Source organism: Mustela lutreola, chromosome 14, assembly GCF_030435805.1.
Source record: "Mustela lutreola isolate mMusLut2 chromosome 14, mMusLut2.pri, whole genome shotgun sequence".
NCBI classification, from domain to species: Eukaryota; Metazoa; Chordata; class Mammalia; order Carnivora; family Mustelidae; genus Mustela; species Mustela lutreola.
The window spans coordinates 37,660,093-37,675,739 of NC_081303.1; the positions used below are offsets into that span (position 1 = coordinate 37,660,093).

The 15,647-nt window shown below is 44.1% G+C and overlaps 1 protein-coding gene across 1 annotated transcript in view; it reads right to left on the reverse strand.

Annotated features, from left to right (window-relative positions):
• The window catches only part of CNIH3 (cornichon family AMPA receptor auxiliary protein 3), a 91,641-nt gene that overhangs the window by 44,498 nt on the left and 31,496 nt on the right, over positions 1-15,647 (reverse strand). The window lies entirely within an intron of this gene.

Consider the following 15,647-nt stretch of genomic DNA (forward strand, 5'->3'; position numbering starts at 1 on the left):
ATAAAGGCACAAGAAATTCAAACTTCAAGCTGGCGCTTTCCACTTTTCTCCTTGCATGAAGAAGCTGTTTATTTTCTATTTGTGTTTATTTTGGCAGAGATGCTGACCAGAAGTGAGACGGACAGAAGGCAGGACAGAGGGAGAAGAAAAAGGCAAGAAAGCAGGGTCGACGTCAACGGAGAGGACCTGACCTCCAGCAGTCCACGGGCTGGACAATCAGCCCTGAGCAGTCCCATCTTCACAGATGGGTCACTGGACATGGGTCCTCCACTTCGTTCTGGACTCACCGCTCGCCAGAGAGCACCGGCATGGAGGACAGGTGTCTCTCGTCTCACCAACACAAGGCTTAGAGTAAGTACTCAGTGGAGGAAACAACCTAGTTCCCAGCACAAAGCAGGTGTAATTTTAAAGCAATCACATGTCATCCTGATTTCAAAACTCCTCCAGAATTCGGGGAAAATTCTAGTATAACCTGTAGTAAGTAGATGTATTTCTGCCTTAACCCGTCCTTGAACCGTTAGTGACAAGAACACACCTCTCACTGAGGGGGCTCAGGCCGTTCCTGGCTCCCTCTAATTAATACTGTCTCCCTTTCTCGCACTTACATAGGACTCCCTGAAGATCCTGCCCACATCCTAAGCCTGAGTCAGCAAACTACAAAGCCAAATCCAGCCCGACACCCATTTTTGTCCAACTTGGGAGCTAAGAATGGTCTTTATGCCTGTTAAGTCGTTGAAAAAAATCAAAAGAAGAATATTTCGTGACATATAAAAGTTATATTCAAATTTCAGTTGCCATAAATAAAGTTTTATTAGAACACAGATGCATTCATTCTTTGCTACACCATGTGTATTTTCCCACTACAATGGGACAGTCCAGTTGTTGCAACAGACACTATATGCTCAACAAGGCCCAAAATAGTTACTTTCTTGCCCTTTGCAGGAAAAAACTTGCCAACTCCTGGTCTACTCTTTATTTTCCCTCTAAAGCCTTACCATCCAAGAAGTTAGCCACATTAAGCCATTTAAATTTTAATTTTAGCTAGGTCAATTAAAAAATTCAGCTTCCACATTTTGTTTGCTCAAAAACCACATCTGTTTGGTAGCTACTAAATGGCACAGACACAAAATATTTCCATCATCACAGGAAGTTCTGTTATATAACTCTGCTTTGGAGACATATAGGATAAGTCAAATCGCTGTAGCACAAGGAATCCCCTTAAGTATTGTCGGCTATCCTGAAACTGGCAAATCTTTGTTCTTTAAGCTAGCTCTCTCTAACCTTTCTATAAACTGGCACTAAGCTGTCTCGTCATCCTGGTTGCCCTCTGCTGGCATTATGGGTTGGAAATGTCCATACTAAAATGTGACTGTCAAAAATAAGTGCCACAGGGGCGCCTGGGTGGCTCAGTGGGTTAAGCCACTCAGGGTCCTGGGATTGAGTCCCATGATCTCAGGGTCCTGGGATTGAGTCCCATATCGGTCTCTCTGCTCAGCAGGGAGCCTGCTTCCCTCTATCTCTCTCTCAGTCTGCCTCTCCGTCCACTTGTGATCTCTCTCTGTCAAATAAATAAATAAAATCTTAAAAAAAATAATAATAAGTGCCACATTCTAGATGAAGTCAGCTTAGCACAGAGAGCAAATATATCACCTCCTCTGTTCTGTAACCTATGGCTCTGTTAATGCAGCCTGATAACATTAGCCTTTTTGTTTCCATATCACAGCCCTGGCTTCATTCTGACCTTGCACTGCCTAAAAGCCCCAGATCTTTCTCATGGGCTCATTAAACTCAGTTTAATAATTCACATTGTTCTGTATGCACATTGTTGGATTTGAAGGCCTAAAAGCAAGAACCGAACTTTATTCCTCTTTATCCCTCTTCCTCCCTCTTTGGTTTGGTCCATCAGTCCAGTCTGCTGAGATACGATCTATCTCCCAAGCACAAATCCTAATGAACCTAATGTCCTCGATATGCACATCCACGTTCACCCGGACACAGGTGCGAACTGATCAGAGACCAGGGCAGAGCCTGAAGTTCGCCCTTCCTTGCTCCCACGAGGCTGGCATCAGCAACCCTTCAGCCTGTTATTTATCCAATTACACAGAAAATTCGCCATATTTCGATGAAACCTAAAGCCAGTCCCTGGATGGCTTTAGAACCCCACAACCATGGGTGTTCCACATACCAGCCCAAAGAGGCAGGGAACCCAGGAGGAAATGAGTCAGACCCTGAGCTGTGGCTGTGACTGTCCAAGTTCCATCCTGCCTCAACCGGGTGCAGGGTTGGGAGGGGAGTCTGGAGTGAAGGTGCATGAAGGATGGGGGGGACCCTGGGGACTCGGAGCTGCTGAGTGCTTCTGAGAGCCAGGGCCGGGCCTGGAGGAAGGAGTGAAGAAAGGAATAAGCTCCGAGTATGACTTCGGCCCCAGAGCTCCGTGACACAGCAGGCGCTCAGCAGTGTTTCCCGGGCCGGTGCTGGCACCTGGCACAAGGAGGACAGAAGCTTCAGCATCCCCGCCTCCCCGAAACCACTAACGAATCCATGCCTCGCTCACGTGACAACTTGTTTGTTTATTACATACTCGCCACACCGGGGCCCTGCGCTTCAAGTGCACGCTTCTGATTGTTTAACCTTCGGCCACCCTGTGAAATAGGTACTATTATTGTCCCCGTCTTAGAGGCCAAGAAGCTGAAACCAAAAGTAGTTACAGTCCTTGCCCAGGATCACTGCTCTGGCCCCAGGATTCACACCAAGGCTTCTCTTGACGCTGACCTCGGGGCAGTTAGCTTTACAAGGCTCTGCCTCCCAAGACACATGGAGGGGAGGAAGCGGGATCCCAAGGACATCCAGAATGAGTAACTGTGTCTGTGGAATGAAAGCGTCCAGGGGCTCCTGGAGGGGCTCAGTCGGTTAAGTGTCCAAGTCTTGATTTCAGCTCAGGTCCTGATCTCACGGTCATGAGATTGAGCCCAGCATCAGGCTCCAAGCTCAGTGCAAAGTCTGCGTGAGATTCTCCCTCTCCCTCTGCCCCTCCCCCTCCCCAACTCTCTCTGTAAGTAAATACATAGAATCTTAAAGGAAGAAAGAAGAGAAGAGAAAAGAAAGGAAAGGAAAAAAAACTTCCAGAACAGGTGAGAGTTAGGTCACCCTCTTCTTAGCACTCATTCATGGTCTCCCAGCCCCCACCTCCTGAGCAGGGTCCAAGCCCGGGAGACACAGGTGGTGCGGTGGGCATGGCCCTGTGCATGCTGTGTGTTTAACTTCATAAGGAGCCGAGAAACTGCTTTCCCAAGAGGCTGCACCACCTCAGCGCACTGCCCCCCAGCAATGAGTAAGAAGCTTGGCATCCTTGCCAGCCCTGTGTCAGCTTGGATTTCTTCTACTTCAGCCATTTCCATAGGTGTGTAAAGGTGTCTTGTTTTAATTTGCATTTCTCCAATGACTAATCAGAGATGTTGAGCATCTTTTCATGGGCTTAATCACCCCGTGTATGCTTTCTTTGGTGAAGCATGTGTTCAGATAATTTCTCCATCTTATTGTTTTTAAGCTGTTTTCTTATTGATGATTTTTGAGAACTCTTTATATATTCTGGATGCAAGTCCTTTGTCAGATATATCATTTGGCAATATTTTCTTCTGCTGTGTAGACTGTCTGTCCATTCTTAGTAGCATGTTTCTCAGAGCAAATGTCTTCTTACCACTTTTCGGTTTAACCAATGTATCTCTTTCTCTTTTACTGATCAGACTTCTGGTGTTGGATCTAAAAACTCCTAAGGCTATACAGATATTTCTAGTTTTTTTTCTAAATAGCATTTTATTTATGGGAAGGTTATGATTTTTTAAAGATTTATTTAGAAAGAAAAACTGTGTGCACAAGATGGGAAAGGGGCGGGGGGGTGGTGAGAGTCACAAGCCCGTGCCCCACTGAGCATGGAGCCCAACACCAAGCTCCATCTCACAATCATGAGATCATGACCTGAGCCTAAATCAAGAGTTGGACGCTTAACCAACTGAGCCACCCGGATGCCCCTCTTTATGGGAAGGTTTATTTTATTTTTTTTTTTAAGATTTTATTTACTTATTTGACAGACAGTGATCACAAGCAGGCAGAGAGGCAGGCAGAGAGAGAGGAGGAAGCAGGCTCCCCGCTGAGCAGAGAGCCCGATGCGGGCCTTGATCCCAGGACCCTGAGATCATGACCGAGCGGAAGGCAGCGCCTTAACCCACTGAGCCACCCAGGTGCCCCTATGGGAAGGTTTATTAAGATACAACTTCAATTTCTGTAATAGATGTAGGACTATTTGGGTCAACTCGAGTTCTGAGAGTTTGCAGGAACTGGCCCATTTCATCAAAACTGTCACGTTTACAGGCTGCACTTGAACTCAGGGGCCCCCTGGCTGTTTCACTTTCTCTCGTAGGCCATCTCCTCTCCTTGTTTTCTCACCAGACTTGAGACGGAGGTTCCAGTGAGCATAGACAAAGGCTGGAAAGGGCAGCCACAGGTGAGCAGGGACAAAGCTAGAAGAGCGGTTCTCCCACCGGCCGAGGACCAGGGTCTCTGGAGACCCAGGCTGCCTGGGACCTCCTGGGCTGGGCCAGGCAAACAGGGCAGAAGCAAGGCCTGGGGTGGAAATTGGAGGTTTGCTGAAGACAAGAGGGAGACAGGAGGTCAGATGCCAGGACCTGGACGTGTGCCAAGCTGGAGGCTCAGGAGAGGCCGAGGCAGGCCGGGGGAGTCTGCAGCCAAGTCAGGAAGAAAGCGGGTCACAAGCAGAGGAAGCACGTGGTGTGAGGCTATTTCTGTGAACACCAAGCCTTGTCTATGCCAACACTAGGCGCCAAGGTCCAGCGGCCCCCAGCCCCAACCTCCACAAGGTCATGGAGCAATGACTCACTGTCCACCGGAGCCCCCATGAGGGGCCTCCCCAGGGCTAGAGACACCCTCTCCCAGCAGCAAATCAGCCCCTAGTGTCAGGCAGGAGCAGCAGGGACCCACCTCAAGAGGTGGGGAAACACAGAAATACTCCAGAAGCATCTCAAGGAGCCTTCCTTCTTCAGGCCCATGGCATGGATAACCAGGCGATTAAAAATTACCGTGCTTGCCTGAAACAGTTATTTGCTAAAAATAACCGTGCTGGACTGCAGCAAAGCCTCCCTGGAAGAGTAAGAAAACGGCTGAAATTTCAACCTGCAGGAGCTAATGAGTCCCCAGGGCTGCCCCACCGAGAGCTCAGCATTAGGAGAAGCCTCTTCTCTGGAACATTCTCTCCCCTGCCTCCACTCCACAGTGCCCTCTGGCTTCTGAAAGCTCTTACGTGGGTGAGCCCTCGGGACCGTGGGTCTGTGTCATGTTATCTCACTGCAGCATTCGATCTGCTCACGCCCTGAGCACCCTGGAGAGGTATGCCCCTCGAGTCTGGGCACGGTGAGTGAGCAGCACGCCCTACCCCTGGAGCCCGTCCTGGGATCCAGAATCACCTATGCTCCACCGAACCCCATGTACTGTTTCTCCGCAGTCGACAGGCTAGGAAGGAGGTGCTGACTTCCTGAACATGCCCAGCCCTGTTCTTAGCCTCAGAACACAGCAGTGAGTGAGCTATGACCCGGTCATCACAGGGTTTATCCTGGGGACTGTGGAGGGGGTGATAGGAAGAAACACAACTGAGGTACATCAGGGAGGACTCCAGGGAGGGATCGCGTCATCCGAGAGATCTGAATGACCAGGAGGTGGACATGGAAGCTTCCAGAAGGAAGTAAGGCCGCAGAGGCTCCAAGAAGGGAATGAAGGTCTACAGCAGGGAGAGGCAGAAGGGTCAACAGCAGCCGCAGCCCACTGATGGAGAGATAACAGGTGGTGAGGTCAAGAGCAGGGATAGGTCCAGAATCCCACCACACGGGGCTCCTGTAGCCACACTCCGTGAGGTAGGCTCCTGGGGTCGCCGAGCCACCCCCTCGTCCCCGGGCACCGTGGCCTCTGGGTGGCTTGTGGAACGGAGCACGTCTGCTGCTTGTGGCCTCTCAACCTGACCCAGGGAGCAGTCTGGATATGACCGAGGGGCCAGCGGTGACAGGTCAGTGCTTGTGAACCCAGCACCAACCACACCCACCCAGGAGGTGCTGGTGGGCTGGTGATTTTCAGACCCAGTGAAAAGTCAGTACTCAGAGGCAGTGAGAAAAGACCATGCATCCTGGCTTGTCAAGCTCAGGAAGCCACAGATGAATTTGGCTTCCCTACCTCGGAAAGCAACGGGACGTTGGGAAAAGCAGGCCACAGTTTTCTAGTGGAAGAGGGCACGTGGCTGGGACCCCCAGAATTTCTGCCTACTGTCCCATCCAGCTGCAGGGTCTGTGCTCAGACCCCCACAGACAGTAAGGCCACCTGGGCCAAGTTCCTCTCTTGATTTCTCCCTGCTGTGAGCTAGAGGATGCCCCCTACCCAAAGTCTTGTCCTCAGACCTGGTCTTATCTGGAAGCAGGGTCTCCAGATACATCAGTTAGAATGAGGTCATACCTAATTACAGACCCAAAAGCCAGGGAAGGTGTCCTTAAAAGAGAAAAGGACACAACATTGCAGTGTTGCAACTCCAAACCAAGGGGCAGCATGGCTTGTCGGGGACCACCAGCAGCCGGGAAGATGAAGGAGAGCCCTTCCCTCCTTGATGCCCACCATCACCTTGACTTCAGACTTCCAGCTTCCAGAACCAGGCATGTAAAGCCACACTCAGAATGCACATGTGATTTAGAGTAAGTCCAGTGTGTTTTGTTTTTTTAAGCAGGCTCCCCACTGGATCAAAGTGTGGGGCTTGAACTCAAGATCCCCAAGATCAAGACCTGAGTAGAGATCAAGAGGCAGACATTTAACAGACTGAGCCCCTCAGGTGCCCCCCAAATCGGGTTTTTGTGTCCTCGTCATGTTTTGTCCCAAACACAGCAATTCCTACAAACCACAGCCCAAGGCTCTGTGAGGGTCAGGAGCTCCATGGGACAGGAGAGGGGTGATGGATGGGAACAACTTGACTGCTTGGGACATGCATGTGGTTTAATGTCTCGTCCTGGTTCTACGTGTCACACTGGTGCAGCTGTGAGTCCCAGTGTCCCTGATCACTGCTCCTAAGCTGCTCTAAGGATTTGCTACAACATGTCTCAGCCCCTAGGAAGAAAGAGACTTGGCTCCACACTCATGGATACCAGCTGCTTCCTTGGTCCTGGCTCAGCTCCTGGCATCACGTGGCCTGTGAAAAAATGTCTCTGACACTTGACCTACTGCCCACGTTCTTTTCTAGAAAGGGTGCAGCAGAAGGCGGAGGGCTTAAACCTGCACTCAATGTCTCCATTTCTCTTCCCCGTGTTTTACCGTCAGGCCACACAGATTCACCTCTTCCTACTGGAGAGTGAGAATGGTTTACTAAAGCACCCATCGGTATGAGTTGCCCCATGAGGCATGACACAGCAGGCTTAGCATGCACACCTCTACTTGCTAAGGGCTCTCCATCAAATAAATTGCTTAATCCTACCTGGCCAAGAGCTTAGAAAAGAAAAATATTTCAGACCAGCAGAGGGGGGTCTTGCCCTAACCTCACCCCCATCTCATCTCTATTTTAGTCAGCATTCCCATGAGAATTGGCTGGTGCAGTTACAAAGGCTAATCAAAGATCTGCAGGGTGGACCAGCAGCCTGAGGACACAGGAAAACTGATGCTGCAGCACCAGTCTGAAAGCCACCACAGCAGACCCCCTCTTGCTCAGGGGAGGTCAGTCTTTTGTTCTATTCTGGCCTTCAGCTGATTAGATGAGGCCCACCCACGTTATGGTGGATAAAACCTGCTTTAACTCGAAGTCGCTGATTTATTTTTATTTTCTTTTTAGTTGTTTTTTTTTTTTTTTCAAATCCAGTATACTTAACATACAATGTATTATTGGTTCCGGGTGTACAATAGAGTGATTCAACAATTCTCCACGTTATTCAATGTTCATTCTAAGTGTAGTCTTAATCCGCTTCACCTGTTTCACCACCCCCCCAACCCACCTCTCCTCTAGTAACCACCAGTTTGTTCTCTAGAGTGAAGAGTCTCTTTCTTGGTTTGTCTCTCTGTTTCCTTGCTTGTTCTGTTTCTTAAATTCCACGTATGAGTAAGATCATATTTCTCCGACTTATTATACTTAGCATTATAATCTCTAGCTCTATCCATGTTATTGCAAATGGCAAAATTTCATTCTTTTTTATGGCCGAATAATATTCTATAGATAATTCTATCTAATATCTATTCTATAGATATTCTATCTATACACCACATCTTCTTTATCCATTCATCTGTCAAGATGGACCCTTGGGCTGCTTCCATACCTTGGCTATTTTAGATAATGCGGCCATAAACATCGGGGTGCATATACATTTTCCAGTTAGTATTTTCATATTCTTTGGGTAAATAATCACTAGAGGAAATGCTGATCTTATGGTAGTTCTATTTTTAATATTTTGAGGATTCTCCATACTGTTTTCCACAATGGCTATGCCAGTTTGCATTCCTACCAAGTGGGCACAAGGGTTTCCCTTTCTCTGCAACCTTGCCAATATCTGTGTTTCTTGAGTAGTTAATTCGAGCCATTCTGACAGGTGTGAGGTGGTACCTCCCTGTGGATTTGCATTTCCCTGATGGTAAGTGATGTTTAGCATCTTTTCATGTGTCTGCATGTCCTCTTTGGGGAAAAAAAATGTCTGTTTATGTCTTCTGCCCATTTTTAATTGGATTTTTTGGGGGTGTTGAGTTGTATAAGTTCTTTATATATTTTGGATACTAACCCTTTATTGTCATTTGCAATATCTTCTCTCATTCTATAGGTTTTCTTTTAGTTTTGTCGGTTATTTCCTTTCTGTGCAGAAGTTTTTCATTTTGATGAAGTCCCAGTAGATTATTTTTGCTTTTGCTTCCCTTGCCTCAGGAAACATATCTAGAAAAATGTTGCCATAGCCAATGTCAGAGAGATTACGGCTGGGTTCTCTTCTAGGATTTTTATGGTTTTAGGTCTCACGTTTGTCTTTAAATGAATCTGAGTTTATTTTTTTTTAAGATTTTATTTCTATTTCTTTGACAGAGAGAGAAATCACAAGTAGGCAGAGAGGCAGGCAGAGAGAGAGGAGGAAGCAGGTTCCCTGCTGAGCAGAAAGCCCGATGTGGGGCTCGATCCCAAGACCCTGAGATCATGGCCTGAGCCAAAGGTAGAGGCTTTAAACCACGGAGCCACCCAAACACCCTGAGTTTATTTTTATATAGTATGAGAAACTGGTCCAGTTTTATTCTTTTGCATGCTGCTGTCCAGTTTTCCCAACACAATTGATTGAAGAGACTGTCTTTCCCCCCACGGATATTCTTGTCTCCTTTGTCAAAGTTTAATTCGCCATATCATCATCATTTTATTTCTGGGACTATTCTGTTCCACTGATCTATGTGTCTGTTTTGGTGCCAGTACCACACTATTTTAATTACTACAGCTTTGTAATATAACTTGAAATCTGTAATTGTGATGCCTCCAGCTTTGGTTGTCTTTTTCAAGATTGCTTTCATTCCTTGGGGTCTTTTGTGGTTTCAGACATATTTTAGGATTGTTTGTTCTAGTTCTGTGAAAAATGCTGTTAGTATTTTGGTAGGGATTGCATTAAATGTGTAGATTGCTTTGGGTAGTAGAGATATTTTAACACTATTTCTCTTTCCAGTTCATCAGCACAGAATATCTTTCCATTTGTGTCATCTTCAATTTCTTTCATCTGTGTTTCATAGTTTTCAGAATACAGCTTTTTCACCTCCTTGGTTACGTTTATTCCTAGGTATTTTACTATCTTTGGTGCAACTGTAAATGGAATTATTTTCTTAATTTCTCTTTGTGATGCTTCATTATTTATATAGAAATGCAACAGATTTTTGTATATCAATTTTGTATCCTATCACCTAACCCAATTTATCAGGGTTTTTTTGGTGGAGTCTTCAGGGTTTCCTATATATAGTATCATATCATCTGCAAATAGGGGAAGTTTTACCTCTTCCTTACCAATTTAGATGACTTTTATTCATCTTGTCTGATTGCTGTGGCTAGGACTTCCAATACTATGTTGAATAAAAGTCCTGTACATGACCTTGGGAAAAAAGCTCTCAGTTTTTCCCCATTAATGATGATGTTTGCTGTGGGTTTTTCATAGATGGCATTTATTATGTTGAGGTTATGTTCCCTCTAAACCTACTTTATTGAAGGTTTTTATTATGAATCGCTGTTGCACTTTGTCAAATGCTTTTTTAGTGTCTATTGAAATGATATATGGTTCTTATCCTTTCTCTTTTTTTATTAAGTTTTTTTTATAAACATATAATGTATTTTTAGCCTCAGGGGTAAAGGTCTGTGAATTGCCAGGTTTACACACTTCACAGCACTCACCATAGCACATACCCTCCCCAATGTCCATAACCCCACCCCCCTTCTCCCAACCCCACTCCCCCCAGCAACCCTCAGTTTGTTTTGTGAGATTAAGAGTCTCTGATGGCTTGTCTCCCTCCTGATTCCATCTTGTTTCATTTATTCTTTTCCTACCCCCAAACCCCCCATGTTGCATCTCCACTTTCTCATATCAGGGAGATCATAGGATAGTTTTCTTTCTCCAATTAACTTATGTCACTAAACATAATACCCTCTAGTTCCATGTCATTGCAAATTGCAAGATTCCGTTTCTTTTGATGGCTGCATAGTATTCCATTGTATATATATATATACCACATCTTCTTTATCCATTCATCTGTTGATGGACATCTAGGTTCTTTCCATAGTTTGGCTATTGTGGACATTGCTGCTATAAACATTCAGGTGCACGTGCCCCTTCGGATCACTGCATTTGTATCTTTAGGGTAAATACCCAGTAGTGCATTTGCTGGGTCATAGGGTAGCTCTATTTTCAACTTTTTGAGGACTCTCCATGCTGTTTTCCAGAGTGGTTGCACCAGCTTGCATTCCCACCAACAGTGTAGGAGGGTTCCCCTTTCTCCGAATCCTCACTAGCATCTGTCATTTCCTGACTTGTTAATTTTAGCCATTCTGACTGGTGTGAGGTGGTATCTCATTGTGTTTGATTTGTATTTCCCTGATGCCAAGTGATGTGGAACACTTTTTCATGTGTCTGTTGGCCATCTGGATGTCTTCTTTGCAGAAATGTCTGTTCATGTCCTCTGCCCATTTCTTGATGGGATTATTTGTTCTTTGGGTGTTGAGTTTGCTAAACTCTATAGATTTTGGATACTAGTCCTTAATTTGAAACATCGTTTGCAAATATCTTCTCCCATTCTGTCAGTTGTCCTTTGGTTTTGTTAACTGTTTCCTTTGCTGTGCAAAAACTTTTGATCTTGATGAAATCCCAATAGTTCATTTTTTGCTTCCCTTGCCTTTGGCGATGTTCCTAGGAAGAAGTTGCTGTAGCTGAGGTCGAAAAAGCTGCTTCCTGTGTTCTCCTCAAGGATTTTGAAGGATTCCTTTCACACATTGAGGTCCTTCATCCATTTCGAGTCTATTTTCATGTGTGGTGTAAGGAAATGGTCCAGTTTCATTTTTCTGCATGTGGCTGTCCAATTTTCCCAACACCATTTGTTGAAGAGGCTGTCTTTTTTCCATTGGTCATTCTTTCCTGCTTTGTCGAAGATTAGTTGACCATAGAGCTGAGGGTCTATTTCTGGGCTCTCTATTCTGTTCCATTGATCTATGTGTCTGTTTTTGTGCCAGTACCATACTGTCTTGATGATGACAGCTTTGTAATAGAGCTTGAAGTCTGGAATTGTGATGTCACCAACTTTGGCTTTCTTTTTTAATATTCCTTTGGCTATTCGGGGTCTTTTCTGGTTCCATATAAATTTTAGGATTGTTTGTTCCATTTCTTTGAAAAAAAAAATGGATGGGATTTTGATAGGGATTGCATTAAATGTGTAAATTGTTTTAGGTAGCATAGACATTTTCACAGTATTTGTTCTTCCAATCCAGGAGCATGGTCTTATCCTTTCTCTTACTGAAAGGATAGGATGGGATGTATCACATTACTTGACTTGTGAATGTTGAACCACCCTTGAATGTGGGAATAAATCCCCCCTGATCATGGTAAATGATTTTTTAACATATTGTTGGATTTGGTTTGCTAATATTTTGTTGAGGATTTCTGCACCTGTGTTCATCAGGGATATTGGCCTGTAGTTCTCTTTTTTGTGTAGTGTCTTTATCTTTTTGGTGTCATAGTAATGCTGGCCTCATAGAATGAATTTGGAAACTTTCCTTCTTCTTCTATTTTTTTAAAATTCGTTTGAGAAGAATAGGTACTAATTCTTCTTTAAATGTTTGGTAGAATTCACCTGGGAAGTCCTCCAGTCCTAGTCCTTTTGTTTTGGGGGAGTTTTTTGATTAATGATTCAATCTCATTGCTGGTAACCAGGCTGTTTAAATGTTCGATTTCTTCCTGATTCAGTTTTGGGAGGTTATATGTTTCTAGGAATATATCCATTTCTTCTAGGAAATCCAATTTTTTAGCATATAATTTTCCATGATATCCTCTTTAGTCTTTTGTACTTCTATGGTTCATTTATTTTTCCTCTTTCATTTCTTATTTAGTTTATTTGAGCCATTATTCTGTGAGTCGGGGTTTATTGATTTTGTTGATCTTCTCAAAGAAACAGCTTCTGTTTTATTGATCTGTTCTGGTTGTGTGTGTGTGTGTGGTTTTTGTTTGTTTGTTTGTTTGTTTTTTAGTTTCTTTTTTGTTTATTTCTGATGAGATCTTTATTATTTCCTTCCTTCAACTGGTTTGGGGTTTTGTTTGTTCTTCTTTTTCTTTTTAAGTGTAAGATTAGGTTGTTTATTTGAGATTTTTCCTGCCCTCTGACCTGTGCTTATACTGCTATAAACGCCCCTCCTCCAACCACTTTTGTTGCATCCCAAAGATTCTGGACCATTGTGTTTTCCTTTTTCATTTGTCTCCATGTATTTTTAAATTTCCTCTTTGATTTCTTGGTTGACCAATTCATTGTTTAGTAGCAAGTTACTTAACCTCCAAGCCTTGGGTTCTTTTCAGAATTCTTTCTGTGGTTAATTTCTAGTTTCATAGAGTTGTGATCAGAAAAGATGCACGGTATGACTTCAGTATTTTTGAATTTGTTGAGACCTGTTCTATGGTTTAATATGTGATCTATTCTGGAGAATGGTCCACGCACACTTGAAAACAATGTGTATCCTGCTGTTTTAGGATGGAATGTTCTGAATATATCTGTTAAATCCATCTGTCCAATGAGTCATTCAAAGCCACTGTTCCCTGTTGCTTTTCTGTTTATAGATGATTTATCTATTGACATAAGTGTGGTGTTAAAATCCCCTACTATTATTGTATTCTTATTGATTGCTTCCTTTATGTTTGTTATGACCTGCTTTGTGTATCTGGGTGCTCTGATGTTGGGTATATAAATATTTACAATTGTTATGTCTTCTTGTTGGATTATTCCCTTTATGATTATATAATATTATTCTTCATCTCTTGTTAGTCTTGATTTTAAAATCTATTTTGTCTGATATAAGTATAGCTACCCTTTTTTTCACTTCCATTTTCATGATAAGTGCATCCCTTCACTTTCAATCTGCTCATCTTTAAATATGAAATGAGTCTCTTGGAGGCAGCATATAGATAGGTCTTATTTTTTCTATCCATTCTGACACCCTATGTCTTTTGATTGGAGCATAAGTCCATTTACATTCAAAGTAATTGTTTAGGTTGATTGATAGGTATGTACATGTTGCATTTTGCTACTTGCTTTATTAGTTGTTTTTGTTCTTCTCTGTTCCTTTCTTCTATTGCTCTCTTTCATGGTTTGCTGGATTTCTTTAGTCATATATTTGGACTCCTTTCTCTTTATTTTTTGCACATCTATTACCAGTTTTGATTTGTGGATATCGTTAGGTAACATTTTATGCATATAGCAGTCTATATATTAAGTTGGTGGGCACTTATATTTGAACTCATTCCTTACCCCCCGCCCATTTTAGGTATATTGTGTCAGACATTACATCCTTTTATTTTGTGAATCCCTTGACTGATATTTATACTTATTTGTGCTGCCTTATGCTTCCTACTGCTCTTCTGCTTATAGTCTTTCCTATCCACTCAAAAAGTCCCCTTTAATATTTCCTGTAGGGCTGATTTAATGGTCATGAATTCCTTTAACTTTTGTTTGTCTGAGAAACTCTTTATCTCTCCTTCTATTTTGAATGAGAGCCTTCCTGGACAGGATATTCTTGCCTGAATGTTTTTCCTTTCAGCACTTTGAATATAGCATTCTACATTCTGGCCTGCAAAGTTTCTTCTGAGAAATCAGCTGAGAGCTTTAGGGGGTTTCCCTTGTATGTAACTGCTTTCTTTTCTATTCGCACTTTTAGAATTCTCTCTTAATCACTGCGTTTTCCCATTTTAATTACTATGTATCTTGATGGTGACCCCCTTGGATTGGTTTTGGTGGGTGCTCTCTGTACCTCCTGGATCTGGATTTCTCTTTCTTTCCCCAGATTTGGGAAGTTTTCGGCTATTATTTCTTCAAATAAATTTTCTGCCCCCCTTTTCTTTCTCTTCTCCTTCTGGGATCCCTATAATGTGACTGTTATTATGCTTGATGGTGTTGCTAAGTTCCCTGGCTGTATTCTTATTATATTCTAATTTTTTTCTCTCACTGCTCAGCTTGATTACTTTCCAATACTCTGTCCTCCAGGTGGCTGATCCATTCTTCCCTTTGTCTATTATTTATTTCAGGTCATGTATTTTTTATTTCATTTATTGTTCATCATCTCTGACTGGTTATGTTTCTTATCTCTTTTTTGGTGTCTTGCTTGAGGTCCTCCATTCTTAAATCTAGTGTGCGTCTTTATGACCTTTACTTTCAATACTCTATCAGACATATTCTTAACTCCATTTTGCTTAGGTTTCTTGCTGTGATTTTCTTTCATTTGGGACACATTCCTCTGTCTCCTCATTCTGTATATTGCTGTTAGGAAAGTCAGCCATATCTCATGCACTTGGAAGTAGCAGCTTTATGAAGAACGGGTCCCATAGTGCAGTGTCCCCTTTCCCCTGAACCTGGCACTTCAGGGCATCTCCCCTGTATGTTGTGGGCACCTTCCTGTAGTGGCAGAGCTGTGTTTGCCTTCAGTCCTGCCTGTGATGGCTCTCTGCCTGTTGTGGGCAGAGTCTGGTCCCTGTGGTGTAAGTGGGCCAGTCTGGGGCTGCCCTGGGCTTGAGTTGAGTCACACCAGATGTTTACCAAAGATGAAGTAGCCCTAAACTGCAGGCACTTTCCCTGTGTTGTCCCCTGAGCTTTTGGTGGTGGGTGGGGCCTGAAGTCAGACCAGCTGTCACCCCAGCCCACTGCTGGGGTCACAGTCAGACTGGCCTATGGTTCTCCTCCCCTCTCCCTTTGGCAGAACTCACTCTGGAGTGGGGCTGGGCCCTGTCTGGGCTGCTTGCACACTCACCCTGGAGTGGGGCTGCCCCCCATCTGGGCTGCTTGCACACTCATCCTTGGAATGGGGCTGGCCCCTGTCTGGGCTGCTTTTACACTCACGCTGGAGTGCAACTGGTCCTCATCTGGGGTGCTTG